Source organism: Ranitomeya variabilis, chromosome 1, assembly GCF_051348905.1.
Source record: "Ranitomeya variabilis isolate aRanVar5 chromosome 1, aRanVar5.hap1, whole genome shotgun sequence".
Classification (NCBI taxonomy): Eukaryota; Metazoa; Chordata; class Amphibia; order Anura; family Dendrobatidae; genus Ranitomeya; species Ranitomeya variabilis.
This window is the reverse complement of record NC_135232.1, coordinates 92,134,589-92,158,049: the sequence shown is the minus strand read 5'-3', so window position 1 is coordinate 92,158,049 and position 23,461 is coordinate 92,134,589.

The window sequence follows — 23,461 nt, the reverse complement described above, 5'->3', positions numbered from 1 at the left end:
CATGCATAAAGGACTGAAACACTGAAGGAGCATTAGAGAGCCCAAAAGGCATCACCAAGTACTCAAAATGACCTTCGGGCGTATTAAATGCAGTTTTCCATTCATCTCCTTGCTTAATGCGCACAAGGTTGTACGCACCACGAAGATCTATTTTGGTGAACCACTTGGCACCTTTAATCCGGGCAAACAAGTCCGACAACAGAGGCAAAGGATACTGAAATTTAACAGTGATTTTATTCAGAAGCCGATAGTCAATACAAGGTCTCAAAGATCCGTCTTTCTTGGCCACAAAAAAGAATCCAGCACCAAGAGGGGAAGAGGATGGACGGATATGCCCCTTCTCCAGAGATTCCTTGATATACGAACGCATTGCGGTATGCTCAGGTACAGACAGATTAAATAGTCTTCCCTTAGGAAATTTACTGCCCGGAATTAAATCTATAGCGCAGTCACAGTCCCTATGAGGAGGCAGAGCACTGGACCTGGACTCGCTGAATACATCCTGAAAATCAGACAAATACTCAGGAACTTCCGAAGGGTAGAGGAAGCAATAGACACCGGCGGGGAATCAGCATGAATTCCCTGACAGCCCCAACTTGACACAGACATTGCCTTCCAATCCAAGACTGGATTATGGGTCTGTAACCATGGCAGACCCAAAACGACCAAATCATGCATTTTATGCAGAACAAGAAAACGAATCACCTCCCGATGTTCAGGAGTCATGCACATGGTTACCTGTGTCCAAAACTGCGGTTTATTTTCCGCCAATGGCGTAGCATCAATACCTCTAAGAGGGATAGGATTTACCAACGACTCAAGAACAAAACCACAGTGCTTGGCAAATGACAGATCCATAAGACTCAGGGCAGCACCTGAATCCACAAACGCCATAACAGGGTAGGAAGACAATGAGCAAATTAAAGTCACAGACAAAATAAATTTAGGTTGCAAATTACCAATGGCGACAGGACTAACAACCCTTGTTAGGCGTTTAGAGCATGCTGATATAACATGTGTAGAATCACCACAGTAAAAACACAACCCATTCTGACGTCTATGATTTTTCCGTTTATTTCTAGTCTGAATTCTACCACATTGCATTAAATCAGGTGTTTGTTCAGACAACACCACAGGAGGATTAGCGGCTTTGCGCTCCCGCAAACGCCGGTCAATTTGAATAGCCAGCGCCATGGAATCATTCAGACTTGTAGGAATGGAGAAACCCACCATCACATTCTTAATGGCTTCAGAAAGGCCATTTCTGAAATTTGCGGCCAGAGCACACTCATTCCACTGAGTAAGCACGGACCATTTCCGAAATTTTTGGCAATACACTTCAGCTTCTTCCTGGCCCTGAGAAATAGCCAGCAAGGCTTTTTCTGCCTGAATTTCAAGATTGGGTTCCTCGTAAAGCAATCCGAGCGCCAGAAAAAACGCATCAATATTTGCCAATGCCGGATCTCCTGGCGCTAGCGAGAAGGCCCAATCCTGAGGGTCGCCCCGTAAGAAAGAGATAACAATTTTTACTTGCTGAGCTGAGTCTCCAGATGAACGGGGTCTCAGAGATAGAAACAATTTACAATTATTCCTGAAATTCCTAAACTTAAATCGGTCTCCAGAGAACAGTTCAGGAATAGGTATTTTAGGTTCAGACATAGGACTACTGGTAACAAAATTTTGTATGCCCTGCACACGAGCAGCAAGCTGGTCCACACTTGTAATCAAGGTCTGGACATTCATGTCTGCAGCAAGCTCAAGCCACTCAAAGGTAAAGGGGAGGAAGAAAGGAAAAAAAAAAACAACTCAGAATTTCCTTTCTTATAATCCCACTTCTGCAATGCATTAAACATTCAACTTGGGCCTGGCATACTGTTATGACCCCAATGGCAGAGGGTCTCAGAAATAAATTCTAAGTCTGCAAACACAAAAAACCAGCTCATAGGGCAGTGGTAACTGGGCTGACCGTATATCTAATCGTAGCACCACAAATAGCAGCAGCCGGGGAACGTGCCTACGTTGGTTCTAGACGTCTCGCGCCAGCCAGAGAACTAACTAACCATAGAAGGGAAAAGATAGACCTTTCTTGCCTCCAGAGAAAAGACCCCAAAAGTTGGATACAAGCCCCCAACAAATAATAACGGTGAGGTAAGAAGAAAAGACAAACGTAAGAATGAACTAGGTATTTAGCAAAGAGAGGCCCACTGACTAATAGCAGAATATAGTAAGATGACTTATACGGTCGGCAAAAACCCTATCAAAATTTCCACGCTGGATATTCAAGAACCCCCGAACCGTCTAACGGCCCGGGGGGAGAATACCAGCCCCCTAGAGCTTCCAGCAAAATCAGGAATCACATTTAGTACAAGCTGGACAAAAAATAATAGCAATACAAATAACCAAAAAACAAGGAAGCAGGACTTAGCTTAAAGGGAACCTGTCACCCCGTTTTTTCGGTATGAGATAAAAATACTGTTAAATAGGGCCTGAGCTGTGCATTACAATAGTGTAGTTTGTGGACCCTGATTCCCCACCTATGCTGCCGAAATACGTTACCAAAGTAGTCGTTTTCGCCTGTCAATCAGGCTGGTCAGGTCGGATGAGCGTGGTGTCTTCCCCCAGATCTTGCGTAGTTTTCCATTGGTGGCGTAGTGGTGTGCGCATGTCCAAGGTCCCGAATCCTGCACAGGGGTGTGAAAATAGCAGCGATGTCCGTTATTCCATTGGTGGTCGGTGGGCGCGGCCATCTTGCTTTGGCCGTGCGTGCGCACAAGCGGCGCTCTGCTGGCCGCGCTTCAGGAAAATGGCCGCGGGCATCCGTGCGTGCGCAGATGGCTATCGCGGCGGCCATTTTCGTGAAGCAGAGTTCGCATCTCGGCTTCACGAAAATGGCCGCCGCGATAGCCATCTGCGCACGCGCGGATGCCCGCGGCCATTTTCCTGAAGCACGGCCAGCAGAGCGCCGCTTCTGCGCACGCGCGGCCAAAGCAAGATGGCCGCACCCACCGACCACCAATGGAATAACGGACATCGCTGCTATTTTCACACCCCTGTGCAGGATTCGGGACCTTGGACATGCGCACACCACTACGCCACCAACGGAAAACTACGCAAGATCTGGGGGAAGACACCACGCCCATCCGACCTGACCAGCCTGATTGACAGGCGAAAACGACTACTTTGGTAACGTATTTTGGCAGCATAGGTGGGGAATCGGGGTCCACAAACTACACTATTGTAATGCACAGCTCAGGCCCTATTTAACAGTATTTTTATCTCATACCGAAAAAACGAGGTGACAGGTTCCCTTTAATTATGCACGAACCAGGACCAGCAGACAGGAGCAAACAGAAAGAACTGATTACAACGATGCCAGGCACCAGACTGAGAATTCAGGAAGTTCATATAGCAACACCCCTGGACTAACGACCCAGGTGGGTGCCAAACTGAGGAAAGACAATCCCAGAGTCATATCACTAGTGACCACAAGAGGGAGCCAAAAAAGTCTAATTCACAACAGGCATCTATCCACCCAGATAGCAAGGGCCATGGTGGCTTCCAATGACCCAGGAGTAGCATACTGCACCAAAGTATCCAGTAGCTTAGATGACAGACCCTGACAAAAATGACTCCTAAGAGCACGGTCATTCCACTGCATGTCAGTGGCCCATCTCCTAAACTTTGAGCAGTATTCCTCAGCCGGCAGGCCCCCTGCTAGACTCAGCCAGGGAGACATCATCAGGATCCCCATACAAAAATGCCAATGCTGCAAAAAATTCATCCACCGACCACAAAGATGGTGAATCAGTCGCCAGGGAGAAAGCCCAGGATTGGGGATCACCCTTAAGAAGGGAGACTATAATTACCATACGCTGTTCCTCACTCCCTGAAGAACGAGGGCGGAGCCTGAAATATAGTTTACAGGCCTCCTTAAAAACCAAAAATGTATCTCTCCCTCCAGAGAACCTATCATGGAGAGATATATTGGGTTCCATCTGAGCCTGACCATGAACTGAGGCCCAGAACCCCAACACCTGCTGAAGCTGCTGCACCATCTGACACCGCATCCCCTTAACCTCATCTGTGAGCGTCTAGCTCAGCTGAGCAAAAGCCTGTGTTTGAGCCATCACTTTACTGGAAAAAAGTATGGGTTGGTGATAATGTCACGATCTCTAACGACCCAGCAGGGGGGTCGGTCAGCAGATGCAAAGACACACACACAATGGGATGGAAATGGGGAGAGGAAGGCCCTACTGATAGGGAAATGAGGGATGGACACCTCCTGCTCAAACCTGAGCCTGTCACTGCACTCCCCTAATGCCCTAAGTGGGTCCTTCCCCCCCACCGCTGTCAGGAACGTCATCCCTCACTGTTACCTCACACTGCCCTGGCTAGTGCACTGGCCAGCAAGGGCGCTAGCCTCACCACTGCAGATGGAACAACTCAGGGGACAGTGATAAACACAAGACAGATGAGGAAAAAACAACAAACTTACCTCTGCTGCAAAGCACCGCACAGCAGAGGAAAGGCACCCAGATCATTCACCACTGCAGCCAGTGAGCTCCATACTCCAGGCTTGGTCAACACAGACTGCCCTATCACCGACAGTCAGCTGATGCATCAGGTGACTATTTAATGGTGGGAGTGGTCATCACCCACATCAGCTGACCGAGCAACTTTGCAATTGCAAAAGCAAGATTGCCAGCAAGGGAAACTGACATTAACCCCCTGCTTGCCTGAAAGGAAAAAAGCTACATTTAAAACATAGTGGAACCAGACCTGCCATATTCAAACATGGATTGGAATGGAGGGAACTACAGCACTGGACTCATCCCCCTCCCCCCAACCACAAGAAAGGTACAGTTCTGCTTAGGTTAAGACACTGTGTGTGAAGAGAAGTTAACTGTGAAGAGAAATTATCTGTGAAGAGAAATTATCTGTGAAGAGACATTCATATATGTTGATGAAGCATTACATGAAGAGAAGTGATTCTGTGTGATAAAAAGAATCTGGAATAAAAAGGAAGTGAGAGAGATTAACGGTGTCACCAGCAGTAACTGTATTAATTAAAGAATACTGTTTGTTCCTCCTTTGCTATTGCTATTTTAGGCAGTTCATAAAATAAACTTTATCTTTCTTTCCATTTTTGTGGTTTATGGCTACTCCATTGTCTCTTCTTTTGTTGATGATGCATTGCATGAAGCAAATTGATTCCGTGTGATGAAAAGAAGCTTGAATAAAAACCCCTATGATCAACTTTAGCTCAGAACTGTGTCATAGATGTGTGCCTGTAAACCGTTACCTCCCCTGTACTGTGAAGAATTATAATTAATGGTCGCCCTGAGGAAGATTTCCCCAGGATTAAAAAAAAAACTCATATTTCCTTGTATTGTCTTCATATACTGAGTGACATGCATGCAACAAGTGCCCCATTCTAGAAATCTGTGGTGGTTTCAAAAGTCACAACTCCACTAATCTCATACCTGTAGATAAGTGATAATTGGTTCTTCCTGGAATACTCCTTTAATAATAATAATAATAATAATGATAATAATCTTTACTGTATATAGCGCCAACATATTCCGCAGCGCTTTACAGTTTAACGGTTTCAAACGCAAGTCATAAGTAACAACGTTAACAATACAATAATTAAAGCACAATAAGATGACCCTACTCGTGAGAGCTTACAATCTACAATGAAGTGGGGGAGATACAAAGTACAGGAGCTTATTTACAATGATCTATTTACAATGATGGTCCAGCCATCTTCAGGGGGTGGGGGATAGATGGAGATAGTGAACTGGGCTACACACGCACCTGTACACATAAAATGACTTTTATTAGGGAACATGATAGGCCGTTCTGAACACATATGTTTTGAGGGTTTGAGGGCGTACCTAAAACAATGCAAATTGTGAATGGTCCTAATTTCTTGGGGTAGAGCATTCCAGAAGATTGGCGCAGCATGGGAGAAGTCTTGGAGACAGGAGTGGGAGGTACGGAATAGTGCAGAGGTAAGTTGAAAGTCATTTGCAGAGCGCAGCGGTCGGCTAGGCCAATAGACAGAAATAAGGGAGGAGATGTAAGGGGGTGCTGCACTGTGAAGAGCTTTGTGGGTGAGAACAAGTACTTTGATGTTACATTAAAGGGATATTTCAATAAAAATATACTTTGCAATAGCAAATTACTGTAACAACTCTGCCGTCATCACTGCATGGCCTCCCATCCCCCACCTGCATTGCTCACCAATAGGGTTGAGCGACTTTTATTTTTATAGGATCGGGTCGGGTTTCACGAAACCCGACTTTCTCAAAAGTCGGGTCGAGTGAAATCGGCCGATCCTATAAAAAAGTCGGGGTCGGGGTCGGCCGAAACACGAAACCCAAGGCAGTGCAATGGGATACTATGGTTCCCAGGGTCTGAAGGAGAGGAAACTCTCCTTCAGGCCCTGGGATCCATATTTAAGTGTAAAATAAAGAATCAAAATAAAAAATATTGATATACTCACCCTCGGACGAACCCGGGTACTAAAAGGCAGCCTTCCTTCCTAAGAATGAGCGCGTGAATGACCTGCGGTGACGTCACGGCTTGTGATTGGTCGCGTGAGCGGTCACATGGGCAGCCGCGACCAATCACAAGCCGTCACGTCATCTAAGGCCCTTCACGCGCTCATTCTTAGGAAGGAAGGCTGCCGGAAAGAAGCCGAGGGTGAGTATATTCCTATTAGGTATATACTCACCCTCGGACGCGCCCTGCTTCTTTCCGGCAGCCTTCCTTCTTAAGAATGAGCGCGTGAAGGGCCTTAGATGACGTCACGGATTGTGATTGGTCGCGGCCGCCCATGTGACCGCTCACGCGACCAATCACAAGCCGTGACGTAATTCTCAGGTCCTAAATTCCTAGAATGAGGAATTTAGGACCTGAGAATTACGTCACGGCTTGTGATTGGTCGCGTGGCGGTTACATGAGCGGCATGCGACCAATCAGAAGCCGTGACGTCATGGAAGGCCCTAAACGCGCTCATTTTAAGCAAAGAAGGCTGCCGGTTACCAGCGGCGATGTCCAGGGGCCTCCGGAGAGGTGAGTATATCAATATTTTTTATTTTAATTCTTTATTTTACACTTAAATGTGGATTCCGATACCGATTTCCGATATCGCAAACATATCGGAACTCGGTATCGGAATTCCGATACCAGATTCAGAAGATCGCCGACCTCATGGCCGACCCCACACAGGCGTCGGGTCGGGTTTCAAGAAACCCGACTTTGCCAAAAGTTGGCGACTTCTGAAAATGGCCGACCCGTTTCACTCAACCCTACTCACCAACTTACTCACTACTATCGGGCCATGCTGTGAGTTCTGTCTTCTGCTGGCTCCATGCTGGGTGCCTCATGTCTCCTACCTGCTCTTTGCTTTCTTCCTGGCTGTGTGGTTAGGGCGGCGGCCCCGGCACTTCCTGATTCTTGTAGTGTCAGTGTGCACCTTCCTAAGGTGTCCCCAGCCAATTGCCAAGAGGCCTCAAGTACTTAAGGCATTCCTACCCCTAGGGGAATGCCTGAGCAACTTACTTCCTCAGTCAGTGTCTTGCTGCTGAGGTGCCAGGTCTTTTCCTGCTATTACTCTTGTGTCAGCTACCCAATGGGGCCTTGTTCCCTGGCCTGTACCTGTGTCTCTTGTGTCAGCCACCCAGTGGGGCTTAGTACCCTGGTCTGAGTCCTTGTTCTTTGTCTTGTTCCGTTCCTTGTCTGAACTTAGTCCTATTCCTGTGTCCGTTCGTATACCAGTAGCCTTTCCTATTCTGCTGTGTTTTCCCTTGTGTTTGCTCCTTCCTGCTCTGCCCTGTTCTGCTCTGCTGCGCACCTTGCAGCTCTGCTCTCGCTCTGTGCTTGCTCTGCGGCTCTGCTCTTGCTCTGCCGCTCCGCTCTGTGGCTCCATTCTGCTCTTGCTCTGCGGCTCTGTTCTGCTCTCGCTCTGCAGCTCTGCTCTGTTCTTGCTTTGTGGCTCCGCTTTGCTCTTGCTTTGCGGCTGCGATCTGCGGCTCTGCTCTCACTCTGCGGCTCTGCTCTCGCTCTACCACTCTGCTCTTGCTCTATGGCTCCGCTCCTTGCGGTTCTGCCTTGCTCCACTTCTCGCGGTTCTGCCCTGCTCCGCTCCTTGCAGTTCTGCCCTGCTCCGCTTCTTGTGGTTCTTCTCTGCTCCACTCAGGCGGTTCAGCTCAGTTCTCATTCCACACCTCGCGGGCCTTTGTCCTTACTGTCTGAACAGGTCCCTACCTGTTCCCATATATCACTCATACCTGTCTTGTGTTCCTGTCCTCCCTGAATCAGTTCCTGCTCCTTCAGTCTGAAAAGGTCCCAACCTGTTCCCATATAGCACTCACACCTGTCCATGTTCCTGTTCTTCCCAAATCAGTCCCTGCTCCTCCAGTGTGTACCAGTCTCTACCTGTTCCCATATATCACTCACGCCTGCCCGTGTTCCTGTATCTTCCAAGTTAGTTCCTCTCCCTTCTGTCTCAGCAGTGCCCGCCTGCCAGTGTCTCAACCATGCCCGCCTGCTTACCAGTGTCTCAGCCATGCCTGCCTCCCTGCAAGTGTCTCAGCCATGCCTGTCTGCCTGCCAGTGTCTCAGCTGTGCCCACCTGCCTGCCAGTGTTCTATGGGATCAGCAGCCACAGCCAGACTCCACCCTGGAGTGGTACCTGGCAGCTATCTGCCACACAAGCCTGACCTCATCATCAGAGGCTCCAGAGAACACCAAGGTAGCTGCTTAGTCACTCCCCTTCCAGGGTAGTCTGGTTTGTGGCACAGTGGGGCCACTCCCCCACGCTCACGCCATCCAGTCTAGGTGCGAGCGTGACAATTATGTAGTTCAATTATTAAAGGTGCCCATAATTGATTAGACATTTGCTCCATTCCTGGGATGTCCATTTTGCAGCTTGTACTCACTCAACACATCAAATCATCAATATTGTGTGAAAAGGGGGCTGATTGATTTTCTCATTTCAATAGCTAAGTTCGACTCCTTCTCAGTCACAGTTGATGCATACAGTATCTAGAAAAGGGGGCTGGTTTAACATTGAAAATATATAATCCGCCAATCATTTTTATGCACAGAATTGATGAAATGTAGATTCAGACAACTTTCATAGTCCAAGAGTGATTCTCATGCACCACTGGTATCTCAGTGCTGACTCGGTTAAACCCCCCACAAGGTCCACAGCCATAGAAAAACCAAGATTCCAAGTCACCAGAAAAAATATGGATAAAACATAACCTTTATTCCATCCTTAAAACTTACATGGTGAAATAAATATGAGCCAGAAGTGCAATAAAAATTACCGCCATGGCTGAATTGGACCTGCCAGAACTGGAATATATATAGTTTTGGGCCTCTGGTAAATTAACTATAATAGTGAAGCGATGACCTGGGAACCACCGTGGTGCAGGGAGACCACCGTACACAAGATGAGGTGCAAACAACAAAGGGTAAATTTATTGGAAGGCAAGGAATGAAGTGGATGAGGAAGGTGCAAACAGGGGTATGCAATGGCAAAAGATAATTTACAAGAGTTGTATTCTTTAGCTGGGCCGTCAAATAGCACGGTGCTCCAACTATTACAGAATCAATATACGTCACACAAGCAAATGCAAACACTAAACAAAGAATGATGCTACTCTACGTATAGCCTACCTGGCCTTTACTAAGCAGGCCACATGGCTGCCATGTTCTGTCTGTTGAAGCCTACACTAGGCCCTGACATGGGCACAAAACAAGAACAAACTCACGGTGATGTTGGGGAGCAGTCCCAGGGGGCCCCAACAGTCTAGTATGGTGGTGCGCATGGCTCTCTGCCAGCTCAGTGAAACGCGGTCTTGTCCTTGCTTCTGGATCTGGGAGGTACTCCTGGAAACTGTAAATCCCTTTCTTGGTATCTTCGTGGCTTCTCAAACTAGCACAGGACAGCGACCCTTGCTACACCCGAAGAGTCTGTCCAATTTCACGAGTCCACTCTGTCCCAGGCTGTGGGTCCTCTTTTACAGCTACAAGCACAAAGTTCTCTCCAGCAGCTTCAGCTCACACACACTGTCCTGGGTCTACCCCTCCCCTCAGCACAGTGCAGTTCATTCTCACAGTCTATTGCAGGGGGGATGCAGAACATTCCATCACACCAGACAAGGGGGTGCTGTCTCTTTAAGTGGCAGCATATTCCTTCCTGTCCATAACAGCACCCCCCTACAATAGTGTCATATAATTGGATATTTTAATCATTTTTTAGCATATTTTATTTGTGGAACTTTACTTTTTATAGTCAAGTATATATAGTGGGGTAAATAAGTATTTGATCTCTTGCTGATTTTATAAGTTTGCCCACTGACAAAGACATGAACAGTCTATAATTTTAAGGGTAGGTTAATTTTAACATTGAGAGACGGAATATCAAAAATAAAATCCAGAAAATCACATTGCATAAATTATAGAACTTTATTTGCATTTTGCAGTGAGAAATAAGTATTTGATCCCTCTGGCAAACAAGACTTAATACTTGGTGGCAAAAACCTTTTTGGCAAGCACAGCAGTTAGACTTTTTTGTAGTTGATGATGAGGTTTGCGCACATGTCAGGAGGAATTTTGGTCCACACCTCTTTGCAGATCATCTCTAAATCATTAAGATTTTGAGGCTGTTGCTTGGAAACTCAGAGCTTTAACTCCCTCCATAAGTTTTCTATGTGATTAAGGTCTGGAGACTGGCTAGGCCACTCTATGACCTTAATGTGCTTCTTTTTGAGTCACTTCTTTGTTGCCTTGGCAGTATGTTTTGGGTCATTATTTTGCTGGAAGACCCAGCCATGACCCATTTTTAATGTCCTGGCGGAGGGAAGGAGGTTGTCACTCAGGATTTTACGGTACATGGCTCCATCCATTCTCCCATTGATACGGTGAAGTAGTCCTGTGCCGTTAGTGGCAAAACAGTCCAAAAACATAATGTTTCCACCTCCATGCTTGACAGTGAGAACAGTGTTCTATGGGTCATAGGCAGCACTGCTCTTCCTCCAAACACGGCGGGTTGAGTTAATGCCAAAGAGCTCAATTTTTATCTCCTCTGTCAACGGCACCTTCTCTCAATCACTCACAGAATTATCCAGCTGTTCACAGCTAAACTTCAGATAGGCCTGCACATTTGCCTTCTTGGGCAGGGGACCTTGCGGGCAATGCAGGATTTTGAACCTTTACGGTGTAATGTGTTAGCAATGGTTTTCTTGGTGACTGCTTTGAGATCCTTAACAAGTTCACCCGTGTAGTTTTAGGTTGATATATCACCTTCCTCATAATCAAGGATACTCCATGAGGTGAAATTTTGCATGGTGCCCCAGATCAATGTCGATTGACAGTCTTTTTGTATTTATTCCATTTTCTTACTATTGCACCAACAGTTGTCTCCTCGCCCAGCGTCTTACTTATGATTTTGTAGCCCATTCCAGCTTTGTGCAGGTCTATGATCTTGTCCCTTACATCCTTATAAAGCTCTTTGGTCTTGCCCATGTTGTAGAGGTGTAAGGAGGTGGCGGGGACCCTCATGTGCCTCCTCTCTTCTGGTTACTGTTCACATATTACATGCTGCAGCCCATGGTGTATTAATGTGAAATTCAACGTTTATACATGTTTACTGATGTTTGTGTACTGCAATGTAAATGCATTTGTTATGTATTGTGCAAAGGCCTAGGGAAAGGTTAGGAATTAGTATAGGAAAAGGGGATTAGAATAGGGATACGGAATAGGATAGCATAGAATAGACAGGAGTGTTAGTGACCTATAGGCAGCATGGACTGTGTGCGGCTGCTTAAAATACTGAACTGTCCCCTGATAAAAGCAGCCTACTTGTGTTTAAGGGTCTGTACTCCACTAAAATGAGGGAGGGGGGAGAACCTGAACAGGAGGACCCAAGGAGTGAGCCGGGTCAGGACTAAATAAACTGATGTTGAGTTGGCCACTGGGTCATGTATTAAAAATGACTTCCTGTGTTTGGCTACCCGGAGCAGGAAAGGACTGGCCCATGGGCCTGAACTGTTGTTGTTTTACACCATATGTGTACATGTCCCAGGAGCAAGGGGAGTGGGGTCAGTCAGACCCACACTGAAGGCGACTTTAACTCTTTTGTTCCACGGCTCCATTCTCACGGTTGACCTACAAGATAAAGACTGTCTTAACTGTATATATGTTTTTTGTTTTTTTTTAAATTGTTACAGTTTTAAGCTTACAGGTGCCGCCATGGTCGGGAACGACCATATTTTAGGAGGGAGGAATGTAAGGAGGTGGCGGAGACCCTCACGTGCCTCCTTTCTTCTGGATACTGTTCACATATTACATGCGGCACCCCATGGTGTATTAATGTGAAATGCAACATTTATAAATGTTTACTGACGTTTGTGTACTGCAATGTAAATGTATTTGTTATGTATTGTGCATAGGCCTAGGGAAAGGATAGAAAGTAGTAGTGAGATACAGGCAGCATAGGGGTTAAGCAGCTGGAAGGCGTTAAAGCAGGGCAGTGCAAAGCCACAGGGATATAGGAGAAGCACTCGCTGTATAGGCAGCAAAGCTCAGGCAATCTTGCTCAGGGCGAGATGCACGCAGCAGTAAGAGCAGAAGTTTCACAGGCTGTGGGGATAAAGCTGCTAGGCAGTTAGGGGCCCCAGGCTGGGAGTTGTACAGGTGGTCACCAGCAAGAATAGAAGCCAACCCGAAGAGAATCTGGGGTCTAAGACCGGGGCAGGAGGAGCTGAGATGGCAATCCTGGCACCTTTTCCAATTGGAGCCGGACCTGGGACTGGTAGGAAGCTGGTGGGCCTGCAGCAAGAGTGGGACAGAGATTGTCGAGAAGAGGGACAGGGATTGTTCAATAGTGTGTCTGAGATTGACCAAGAGTGAGACAGAGGCTGCAAGGATATAGACAGAGTTGACAGGAAGTACTGAGTGTGCCCAGAAGGCAGGGAAAGATAAGAAGATGTCTCTGTGTTTAACTTGTGCTGCCTGTGTGAAGAATGCAGATAAGAAGATGTCTCTGTGTTTGAACTGTGCTGCCTATGTGATGAATATACTGCTGTCTAGTAAAGGTAAGCTGTTGGAAAAAGACCACGTCTCAGAAGTGATTTGCAGAGCTCATGAATGCGGAGCCGACATGACAGCAGCCGAGAAGCCTCTGACCATAACCGTGATTGTGTTGCTGCGTACGCTGCACATCTGAAGAGCTCCAGAGTGTGGCAACAGAACAGTCCATTGCCACGACTACCACCCTGGCCACCTTACAGAGGATAGAGTCTGACTGATTAATTGAGTCTGTGGACAGGAGTCTTTTATAAAGGTGACTATGTAAGGCCAGGTTCACATTTGTGTTCGGGGGCTTTGCGTAGGGCTGCATACATCCTCCTTTGAGCCCCGCCTACTTCCGCATACTTCTGCATGCGTCCTACGTACCTATCTTTAAAATTGGGTACACTGGACATGCAGATGTATGTGGATGCGTTGTTTTGATGCGCCTGCCGTCGGCTCAAAATGCAACTTGTTGCATTCCCGTGCGGTCGGTGAGCATCTGCATACATCCGCATACATCCGCATGTTCTTCATAGCAATTGTTGAAGATAGGTATGCAGTACGCATGCAGAAGTATGCGGAAGTAGGTAGGGCTTAAAGGAGGACGTACGCAGCCCTCCGCAAAGCCCCGAACACTAATGTGAACTTAACTTAAGACAGCTCTCTTCAATGCAGGTAATGAGTTGATAAGGAGCTTCTAACTTGTCTGTAGGAGCCAGAACTCTTAATGGTTGGTAAGGGATCAAATACTTATTTCTCACTGCAAAATGTAAATAAAGTTATATAATTAATATGATGTGATTTTCTGGCTTTTATTTTTGATATTCTATCTCTCAATGTTAAAATTAACCTGTCCTTAAAATTATAGACTGTTCATGTCTCTGTCAGTTGGCAAGCTTTATAGTAATATTGATCAAGAATTATCAATTTAAAGGAGTAGTCTCATTAAGATAATGCTTTCTTGAGGCATAAGGACATGAAGGACAGTTTTGTCCTGCTAGGGACCCTCAACTCTTCGAGCAAATACAGAGAGCTAAGTGGATTTATGCTGTTCATTTACTTCATAAATATCAAGCATTTTAAGACCTGCCCTGTAATGATACATTTTCCCTGAATCAGACAGTACATGGGAAATATCTAGCTGTCTAGGCTTTCCTCAGGCAAAATTGGCTGTTTGCGTGTTGTGCAAGGAGCCAGTCCAGTAATAACCGCTGCAAGACTAGAAATAAAGTACAGAACAATTGTGTACTATTGGATAATTTCTGCTCATCTACTATATAATTGTCTAAGGGTCACTTCCATCTTTCTGTCTGTCTGTCTTTCTGTCTGTCACGGAAATCCCAAGTCGCTGATTGGTCGCGGTCAAACGGCCACGACCAATCAGCGACGGGCACAGTGCGGCCGCGAAATGGCTGCTCCCTACTCCCCTGCCATCAGTGCCCGCTTCATACTCCCCTCCAGTCAGCGCTCACACAGGGTTAATGGCAGCGTTAATGGACCGCGTTATGCCGCGGTGTAACGCAGTCCGTTAACGCTGCTATTAACCTTGTGTGACCAACTTTTTACTATTGATGCTGCCTACGCAGCATCAATAGTAAAAAGATCTAATGTTAAAAATAATTTAAAAAAATACAAAATTATTATATACTCACCTTACGGCGCCTTTCTCGCTCCTCGCGACGGTCGGTCCATGCATTGCTTCCGGTCTCGCGAGATGATGTAGCGGTCGCTGCGTCATCATCTCGCGAGACCACAATGCACTCTAGGGACCGGATCGTCGCGAGAAGCATCGTAAACGCCTGGGCTAGATCCGGGGGGCCAACGGAGGGTGAGTATATAACTATTTTTTATTTTAATTTCTTTTTTTAACAGGGATATGGTGCCCACATTGCTATATACTACATGGGCTGTGTTAGATACTGTGTGGGCTGTGTTATATACTAAATCTCTGTGCTATATACTATGTGGGCTGTGATATATACTACGTGGCTGTGGTATACATTACGTGGCTGGGCAATATACTACATTGCTGTGCTCTATACTACGTGGCCGAAGTGTATAAATTGCATTATTCTGAAAACTTCATAAATAAACTACATACATATTCTAGAATACCCGATGCGTTAGAATCGGGCCATCATCTAGTCTTTTATATACGAGTAGATTTTACAGTTTCTTCTTCACTCTGAAAATAATGCAGTCAAAATTGTGCTCAATGTGTGGAATAAAAGCATAAAGTGGCACATACAAGAAGTAATAAATGAGTGAATCCGAGGTAAATTAGAAGAATCTAAGCATTAACTGGAGAGGGTGAGCAGAGAAAGAAAATGATAGTCATATGTCTAGATGTGAGCAGGTTGCAATGTTACAGCCTCCTACACAAACCAGCGATAATATGTAAATACTAAATAGTTAAAGACGAACACATTCTGTGCTGTGCCAGTCAGCTGGCATAGAGCATCTAGATAATGAAATATCTGACAGATAAAAAATGTGATATTTAAAAGGCTAATATCAAAGTGAACTGCTCTCTTATTTCCTTATACTCCTTACACTCCGGATAAGCTGGATCCCTTATGAAAATGAAATTACATTTTGACTGATTTGGACCATTGAATAGTTTTATTTGAGTATTTCATAAAAAGTACTGCATATCTAGAGTAGGTATAGTGATAGCAGTATGGAGTCCTGTTACAGATTTTGCATTGGGGCCTAGGAGCTTCAGCTTAAATGGCTGCAGATGTTCTAAGGCACGCACATATGAAAAAGACCACTAAAAAAAATGCAAAAAAGCTGTAGCCATAGAAGCAGAATGCCATCATTTATCAACACAGTCTACAGATCTACTAATGACAGGGAAGGATTATAGAAAGTGAAAGCACAGACACCCAACAGCACTGTGTGCTGCAATATTGCTCCATATGGTGTAAAACATTAGTAAATGAAAACACCTGTTACCCTGAAAAGACTGAAGCAAGGATAACAGAAACTAAACACCTGGAGAAAAGGTATATTTTGTCACAACTCTGTTGTTGGGTGTCCCAAGGACCAATGGCTCCTTCACTGTCCCTAACGCTAGGTGCGCCCTAGCTCACCCAGTTCCCCGGTTTACTTCTGATGGTGAACGGATCGCCCCCAAGGGCTAGGGGTACTCGGTACCGAGTCCTTCGGTTCTCAAGGGGGATGTCACGGTGACTGACCCGGTCCATGGCCCTGGGACGTCCGTGTAAAAGGGAAAGGTCTTTAAAGGGGAAATGTTCGTGACGCCACCTGTTGTATTTGGTCAGGGTGACCAACGCTGCTTAGGGGTCCACTAGGGTGATGTTATGGCAGCTAGATGGTATACCTTCCCACAGGTGAAGTATATCCCCAGGGCTTCCCAGTGTGTAGGTGGTGGATGGTGTGAGGCGCAGTGTAGAACGAGGACACAAGGTTGCAGTCTCTTTACCTTTTACTGAAGGCTTCAGCATCCACAGTCCAGAGCACCAGATCACAGGGCAGGCAGAGTCCGGCCGCTTTGGAGGCAAATCCAGAATCCCCTTATCCAGGTGGAAATCAGTAGCCTTCCTCTAGCGCCTGGGTGTTGTATTACCTTATTGCTGAGCCTCTCATAAGGTCCTCACTCCTCACAACTGTTGTAGATGTTCTAGATGTTATGTTTCTCTCTCTGTCCCCCAGATGGATAGGACAACCCATATGACCAGTGGCCTGAGGCTTTTTACAGGGACTCTAGCACACCCCAGCCTCTCGTGGGTGCCACCTTGCCTCCTGGGTATGGGGCGGATCAGTAACGTGAAATTAGCTGTCCTGCCGGTCTCTGGAGCAAGGCATAAAGGACTGTTGCTCCCTCTGTGTTTTGGCTACCGGATCCTGCGAGTCAGAAGGAGGCAGCCTGTGCAGGGCAGAACTCCTTCTGGTTTCCACTCCTTTTGCTATGACTTCTTTCTCACTCTCTCTACAATAAGTTTGCTTTCGTGTCAGTTCTTAGGAACTGCCACACGTGGGGCAGGCGCAGCTCTGTGTCCTTCTGTCTAGGCCTCTGACAGGATCCCACCCCTGTCAGGGACCAACTACCTGAGGCGAAGCTCAGCCAGCAACTGCCTAACTTGCTATCCAGGCCACCAGTTTTACCTAATTGTGAAGAGTGCCCTAATAAATAGGAGCATAGCTCCCCATGGTGGACTGGAGTGTGAAATGTGTTGTATGTTTGTGGTACCTGGTAGAGATCCCCTTTATTGCCTCCAAACGTAACATCACCCCCCCTAGAGGAGAATGATATTATTGCAATGACCAGGACCCTGGGGTGCTGCACTTTTCCCCCGTTAAATCCAGTACTCCGGGACTGGGAAAAGAAAACAACAATACATTAGCAAAAGACATGCAATTTTTAAAATGCTATAAAACAAATGAATTTAACTGATGCTTCCCTTTATGGGAGGTGAGGACACTTGAATGTTGCAAACAAAACATATTTACATTGTGCACACAACTTTAAATCATGTAGGAAATGGTTATTAACTAACTATGAAACACAATTACCCATACAGGTATACTGTCTATTAAGTGCAAGTACCCTCTAAGGGTATACTAACGTAGAACTCCAAAGTGCAAATCAACATTTTTTTACTGTTATTCTTCTTCAAGTGCAAAACAATTATTCTCTTCTAAGTGCAAAATTATCATTGTTCTTTATTATTACTCTTCTTCATATGCAGGACTGTCTATCTACCCCCACGGGCTTACTGCATTTTCCTTCAGTTTATTCAAAAGTGCATCATGAAACATTCTCTATCATCTAACTCAATCTCAATTTTATTAGCATTCTCTAGGTTTCTGGCTACATACTATCAACTATGTAAACTTAAATCTATCCATCATATTAACTCTTTCAAATACAACAGTTTAACATTCCCTTTAAGGGCGAACTCAGTCTTTTCTGAGGTAGTGCAAAATATCAATCACATCATCAATCAAGTCAATTTAGCAACACAGGTGACGTGATGCGATGGACCCGTTACGAACCCCCAACATTGGTCTTGGGCGGAATTCTGCCACACCAACAGGTTTTTCTTCAGGTCTGAAAAATAAAGGAATTCTTACAACAAGATTAATAGCAGTTTCTGTTGGAGGCAGTCTCTGTAAAAGCCTCCATTGTAAAACCAGTAGAAAGCACCCTTAAGAAGGTGCAAACTATTTACAAGACAGTTTGTGAACCATTCACTGTCCATGATTCAAGTGTTCTTAAGGCAACAATGAACTTGCACAAACTGAGGATCCCTTTAAACATGGGACCCCTTTAAGAGATATCCCTGGATGGGTTTAAACTTGGAAAGCAAAAGAAAGTTTAAGAACTATGTACCGTCAGTTCAAATTTCGTGATATCTATTGCAGTTCTGGAAGTAGCACTGGTGGGGGTAGCCATTTTGGGTACGGGCGGCTACCAGGTGCTACATATGGGGCTCCCTCACTCCAGATGGGGGTCTGAGTGCCCACTGAGTTCTGTTCTGGAGTAACCTTGGCACAGGTTACCGTTGGAGTTGGTTCCGCAGTTTCTGTGGTGGTGACAGTACACACTGTGGTCCTTCTAAAGGTGCAGGTAGGGGTGACAGTAGTGGTGGTTGTAGTGGCAGTTGTAATGACACAAGGTGGCACTGTTGTGAAAGGAGACGGCATAGCAGGGGTTTTAGCATGGTGTGTCATAGGGCCTCTTTGCCTGTGTACATTCAGGGCTAACCAACCCTTTTCACCAAAGTGCCTGGTGTAGGTGACACTATCTCCTGGATACAGGTCTCTATCTGGATGCCCTTCCCAGAGATGAGATTCTACGTCCCACCGGTTGACGAATATTTCTGCATAGAGTCCCTGTTCTTTTATAAAACCCCATCCTCCTTGCAGTTTGAAGGCAACCACTGTGCCCTGCTTACGTGGGGCCTGGTTAGCTGTGCGGTCCTTGCGGGCCTGGGCTTTAACTTGTAGATCCCGCTTGTCAAAGGCTCTGCGTGGGGCATGATGTTTCTCCTCCTTTTCCTCCCACTTGCGGGTGAGCAGGGACTGGTAGTCCTCCCAACTTAGGACCTCTACGGTTTCTCCCTTCTGCTTTGTGGTCCCGGGGAACCCCATGAGGTCAGGGCCTGGGTTAACCCATCGGTACACAGTTCGCTTTGCATATAGCTCACCCGGCAGGGTGGTGGGCGCAATTGGGGCCTTCATAAACCGCTCCATCCCCGTGGCCTGGTCCCAAGGCTCAAGATGTTGGAGCCAGCTAGTACCGCTGGGAGATGGCGCTGATACAGGGCCTATCAGCAGTCCCTCAGTCACCGGGGCAGGGTCAGCGTCCTTACCTGCCGCATCGGTGTCTTCAGTGCCAGTCGGTCTCGTTGGTGGTGGAGTCTGCGGCGGTGCTGGCAGCGGCTCTGGAAGTGAAGCAGGGAGCAGTGTTGGAGGCAGCGCTGGTGGATCCTCCGCAGGCGTCATCCAGCATGGGGCCATAGTGCTCAGCCACAGCTGCAGGAGCTGGTCTATGAGTTCCTCCATGCCGGTCTGCAGGAAGTCAGGGCCAACAGGTAATGCCTGGCTGCAGTGTCTCTCCAAGTTGCTGGGGAAGGCCTCGGCCTCTACCCCACGGTCTGGTTCCGGATGGCTGGCCATGGCTTCACCCTCGTGGCTGGTTCCTTCCTCGTCTGTTTCCGCTCTCTCCTCTGGGGGCGTTTTTTTTTCTGTCTCCGCCCACCATTAAGGATCAGGAGGCGGATCTCGGCTGCTGACGGACACGTCCTCAAGGTACAGAGATATTTGGACTGGGCGGCCATTACTTTTCGCGCTTCTCAGTTAGTTCATGCCAACGACGGCACGCCCTTCTTCTTCTCCTGCGCTCCTCGTGGCGCTGTAATGGCGCCGGTTGTGGCGGGGATTTTGGTGGCAAATGGCAATTCACAGTCTTTCAGCACAAAAAAGTTCAAGTACAATTCTGGCACAGTTCTTAGGTGCACATGACCTGATTTTCAGGCTTAAGTAGATCCTGTTCGTGATGCCAAAAGATGGATCGCCCCCAAGGGCTAGGGGTACTCGGTACCAGGTCCTTCGGTTCTCAAGGGGGATGTCACGGTGGCTGACCCGGTCCATTGCCCTGGGATGTCCATGTAAAAGGGAAAGGTCTTTAAAGGGGAAATGTTCATGACGCCACCTGTGGTATTCGGTCAGGGTGACCGATGCTGCTTAGGGGTCCGCTGAGGTGATGTTATGGCAGCTAGATGGTATACCTTCCCACAGGTGAAGTATATCCCCAGGGCTTCCCAGTGTGTGTGTAAGTGGTGGATGGTGTGAGGCGCAGTGAAGAATGAGGACACAAGGTTGCAGTCTCTTTACCTTTTACTGAAGGCTTCAGCATCCACAGTTCAGAGCACCAGATCACAGGGCAAGCAGAGTCCGGCCGCTTTGGAGGCAAATCCATAGTCCCCTTATCCAGGTGGAAATCAGTAGCCTTCCTCTAGCGCCTGGGTGTTGTAGTGCCTTATTGCTGAGCCTCTCATAAGGTCCTCACAACTGTTGTAGATGTTCTAGATGTTATGTTTCTCTCTCTGTCCCCCAGATGGATAGGAAAACCCATATGACTGGTGGCCTGAGGCTTTTTACAGGGACTCTAGCATGCCCCGGCTTCTCGTGGGTGCCACCTTGCCTCCTGGGTATGGGGCGGATCAGTAACATGAAATTAGCTGTCCTGACGGTCTCTGGAGCAAGGCATAAATGACTGTTGCTCCCTCGGTGTTCCGGCTACTGGATCCTGTGTAAGGAGGTTGCTTTCCCTGCTCCTTGCCTGGAACCACTTAGTCAGACAGCTGGGTTGTTGGGGGGGAAGACTTTCTGCCCTGGACAGAGGGGACGTGGTGACTGCTGGGAAAAGAGAGGGGAGTGGTCAGAAAACTGCGGGAGAGAGAGCGCGCCAGAGAGGGGACAGCATGCCAGAGAGAAAGCAGGCTGCAGCGCCGCGATCCCCATGACAGAGTGCTCCCCGTGAGGGCACTAAGGCTGGAGTGAGAGTGGGGACTTGGAAGCCTCCATAATCTGAGAAGACTCTTCCCCTGACAGTGCAGAGACAGTGACTCAGTGCAGCCCTGGTTACCGCAGTGACAAGCAAAGATCCCTGAGTGTGATAAGTAACTGCCCAGTGTGTGTGTGACATCATTACTACCTAGAAGCTGCCAGGCTTACGGAGACTCCTGCAGCAGTGACGGAGAGACTGTGCTATTTCCTGGTTCCAGTTTCACTTTGAGAAGAACAGGCTGCAGAGGCTTAACCCCGGACTTTCCAGGAGACACAGAAGAGACTTCAGGATCTCAAGCCCTGCTAGTGACTGTATCCACGTTGGAAAAAGGACCCTCCAGTCAGGACCTCCCTGGGCTGATAAGTTATAAGAACACTCGTTAACCCTTTTGATTCCGCTTAACTGTTTATTGTTTTACTCTATTGACCCCCTGTTTACTCCCTGAGAGAATTTTTCCCCTGTTAATAAATCCCCTTCAACAGTTGGTCTGTCTGTTCCGTGGTGACATACGCAACCCTGCACTCTATTACACTTGGCGTAGTCAGCAGGATGTCACACGGTAGCGCGGAAGGGGCAGACCAAGCAGTTGAGGGAGGTCCCAGGTCTAGCATATCTCTGGGAGCCATGTTAGCTAACCTGCCAAAATTTTCAGGGAGTAATGTCATGTTGTGGGGTTGGACGGAGCGTGTTGTGAATTCTGCTCTTGGGCTCCCTCCGGTGGCTGTAAGTGGTAGCGCTGCTGTCTCTGAATCACAGCATTTATCAGGTGTTTTCACCTTTTGCAATTTGGACAGGGCTATTTAGTCTTGTTTCACCCTTTAGTCAGTGCCAGTTGTCCATTGTTCCTGGAGGATTCACATCCCTGCTGGTTCCTTCTGCTTTGCAGTTCTTTTCAACAAAGATAAGTTCTGGCCTTGATTTGCTGTCCACATATTGTGGTCTTATTGTTCAGTTCCTTTCTATGTTTTGTCTTGTCCAGCTTGGTCTGTATTGGATTTTTTTTTAGCCAAGCTGGTTTCTCTGGAGATGCAGACATACCCTCCATATCTTTAGTTAGCTGTGGAGTTTTTATATTTTCTGTGGTGGATATTTTCTAGTTTTTTAAATACTGACCGCATAGTACTCTGTCCTGTCCTTTCTATTTAGCTAGAAGTGGCCTCCTTTGCTAAATTCTCATTTCAGTCTTTGTATGTTTTTTCCCTCTCCTCTCACAGTCAATATTTGTGGGGGGCTGCCTGCTCTTTGGGGATTTTTCTCTGAGGCAAGATATTTTTCCCTTTTCTATCTCTAGGGGTAATTAGTCCTCCGGCTGTGTCGAGATGTCTAGGGAGCGCTAGGTACATTCCACGGCTACTTCTAGTTGCGGTGTTAGGTTCAGGGTCTGCGGTCAGTACAGGTACCACCTTCTCCAGAGTACGTCCCATGCTGCTCTTAGGCCACCAGATCATAATAGGAGCGCATCCGAGGGATGATGCGGATGCATCCTATGACACCGGCTCTGCAGGCAGAAATAGGTGTGATGGCCCTAGAGGGGGATGCACGGGACTCTGTTATGCTCAGACCCTCCCAGGCGAGAGATACCCTGGACAAAGTATTACGTATACTTGAGGAGATGCATGGGGACCCCACTGACGTAGGGGAGCTGCGCATGCGACTGTTCCGCTGGGTGCAAAGAGAGGGGGAGACCGTGACTCAATATATGAACGCACTGCAAGAGCTTCATACTGCCATTATACGGAAGGACGGCGTAGGTGTGGGGACAGTTGACGTTGAGCTGCGAGACCAACTGGTGACAGGCTTGCGAGATGTGTTGATGAAACAGGCCCTGCGAGAGCGCATGCGCGTAAAGCTAGATATGACTTTCTCTGAGGTCGGGAGTGAGGCACGCACGCGCGAGCAAGAGCAAGGGGTGGTAGGGCCAGTGGGAAAGGTATGGAGCAGGGAGGTAACAGCCCCTCAATGGGTAGAAGACTTGAAGAAGGAGGTTAAGCGAGTCTGTGAGGAGGTGGCTGAATATAAGAAGATCCTTGCTGCAGAGTACAGCCCTTTGGTGCGAGAAAGAGAGACCACCCCCCAAAGTGAGACTAGTGCCGCTCGGCGAAGAAGACTAACTAGATGCTACAACTGCGGAGCACCCAGTCAGAATGAAGAGGAGACAATGTGGACCCAAGATTCCCAGCTGAAGATAAGAAGAATCTGGGAGGAGATTGAGAGTCTGGGGAAAGCCCTTACTGCGGTTTTGGGGACCAGCGGCGTACCCCGAGGTAACGTGCGGAAGCCACCAGAAAGGGATAAAGGAGAGGTGCGCCGCATAAAAGAGGCTTCGGT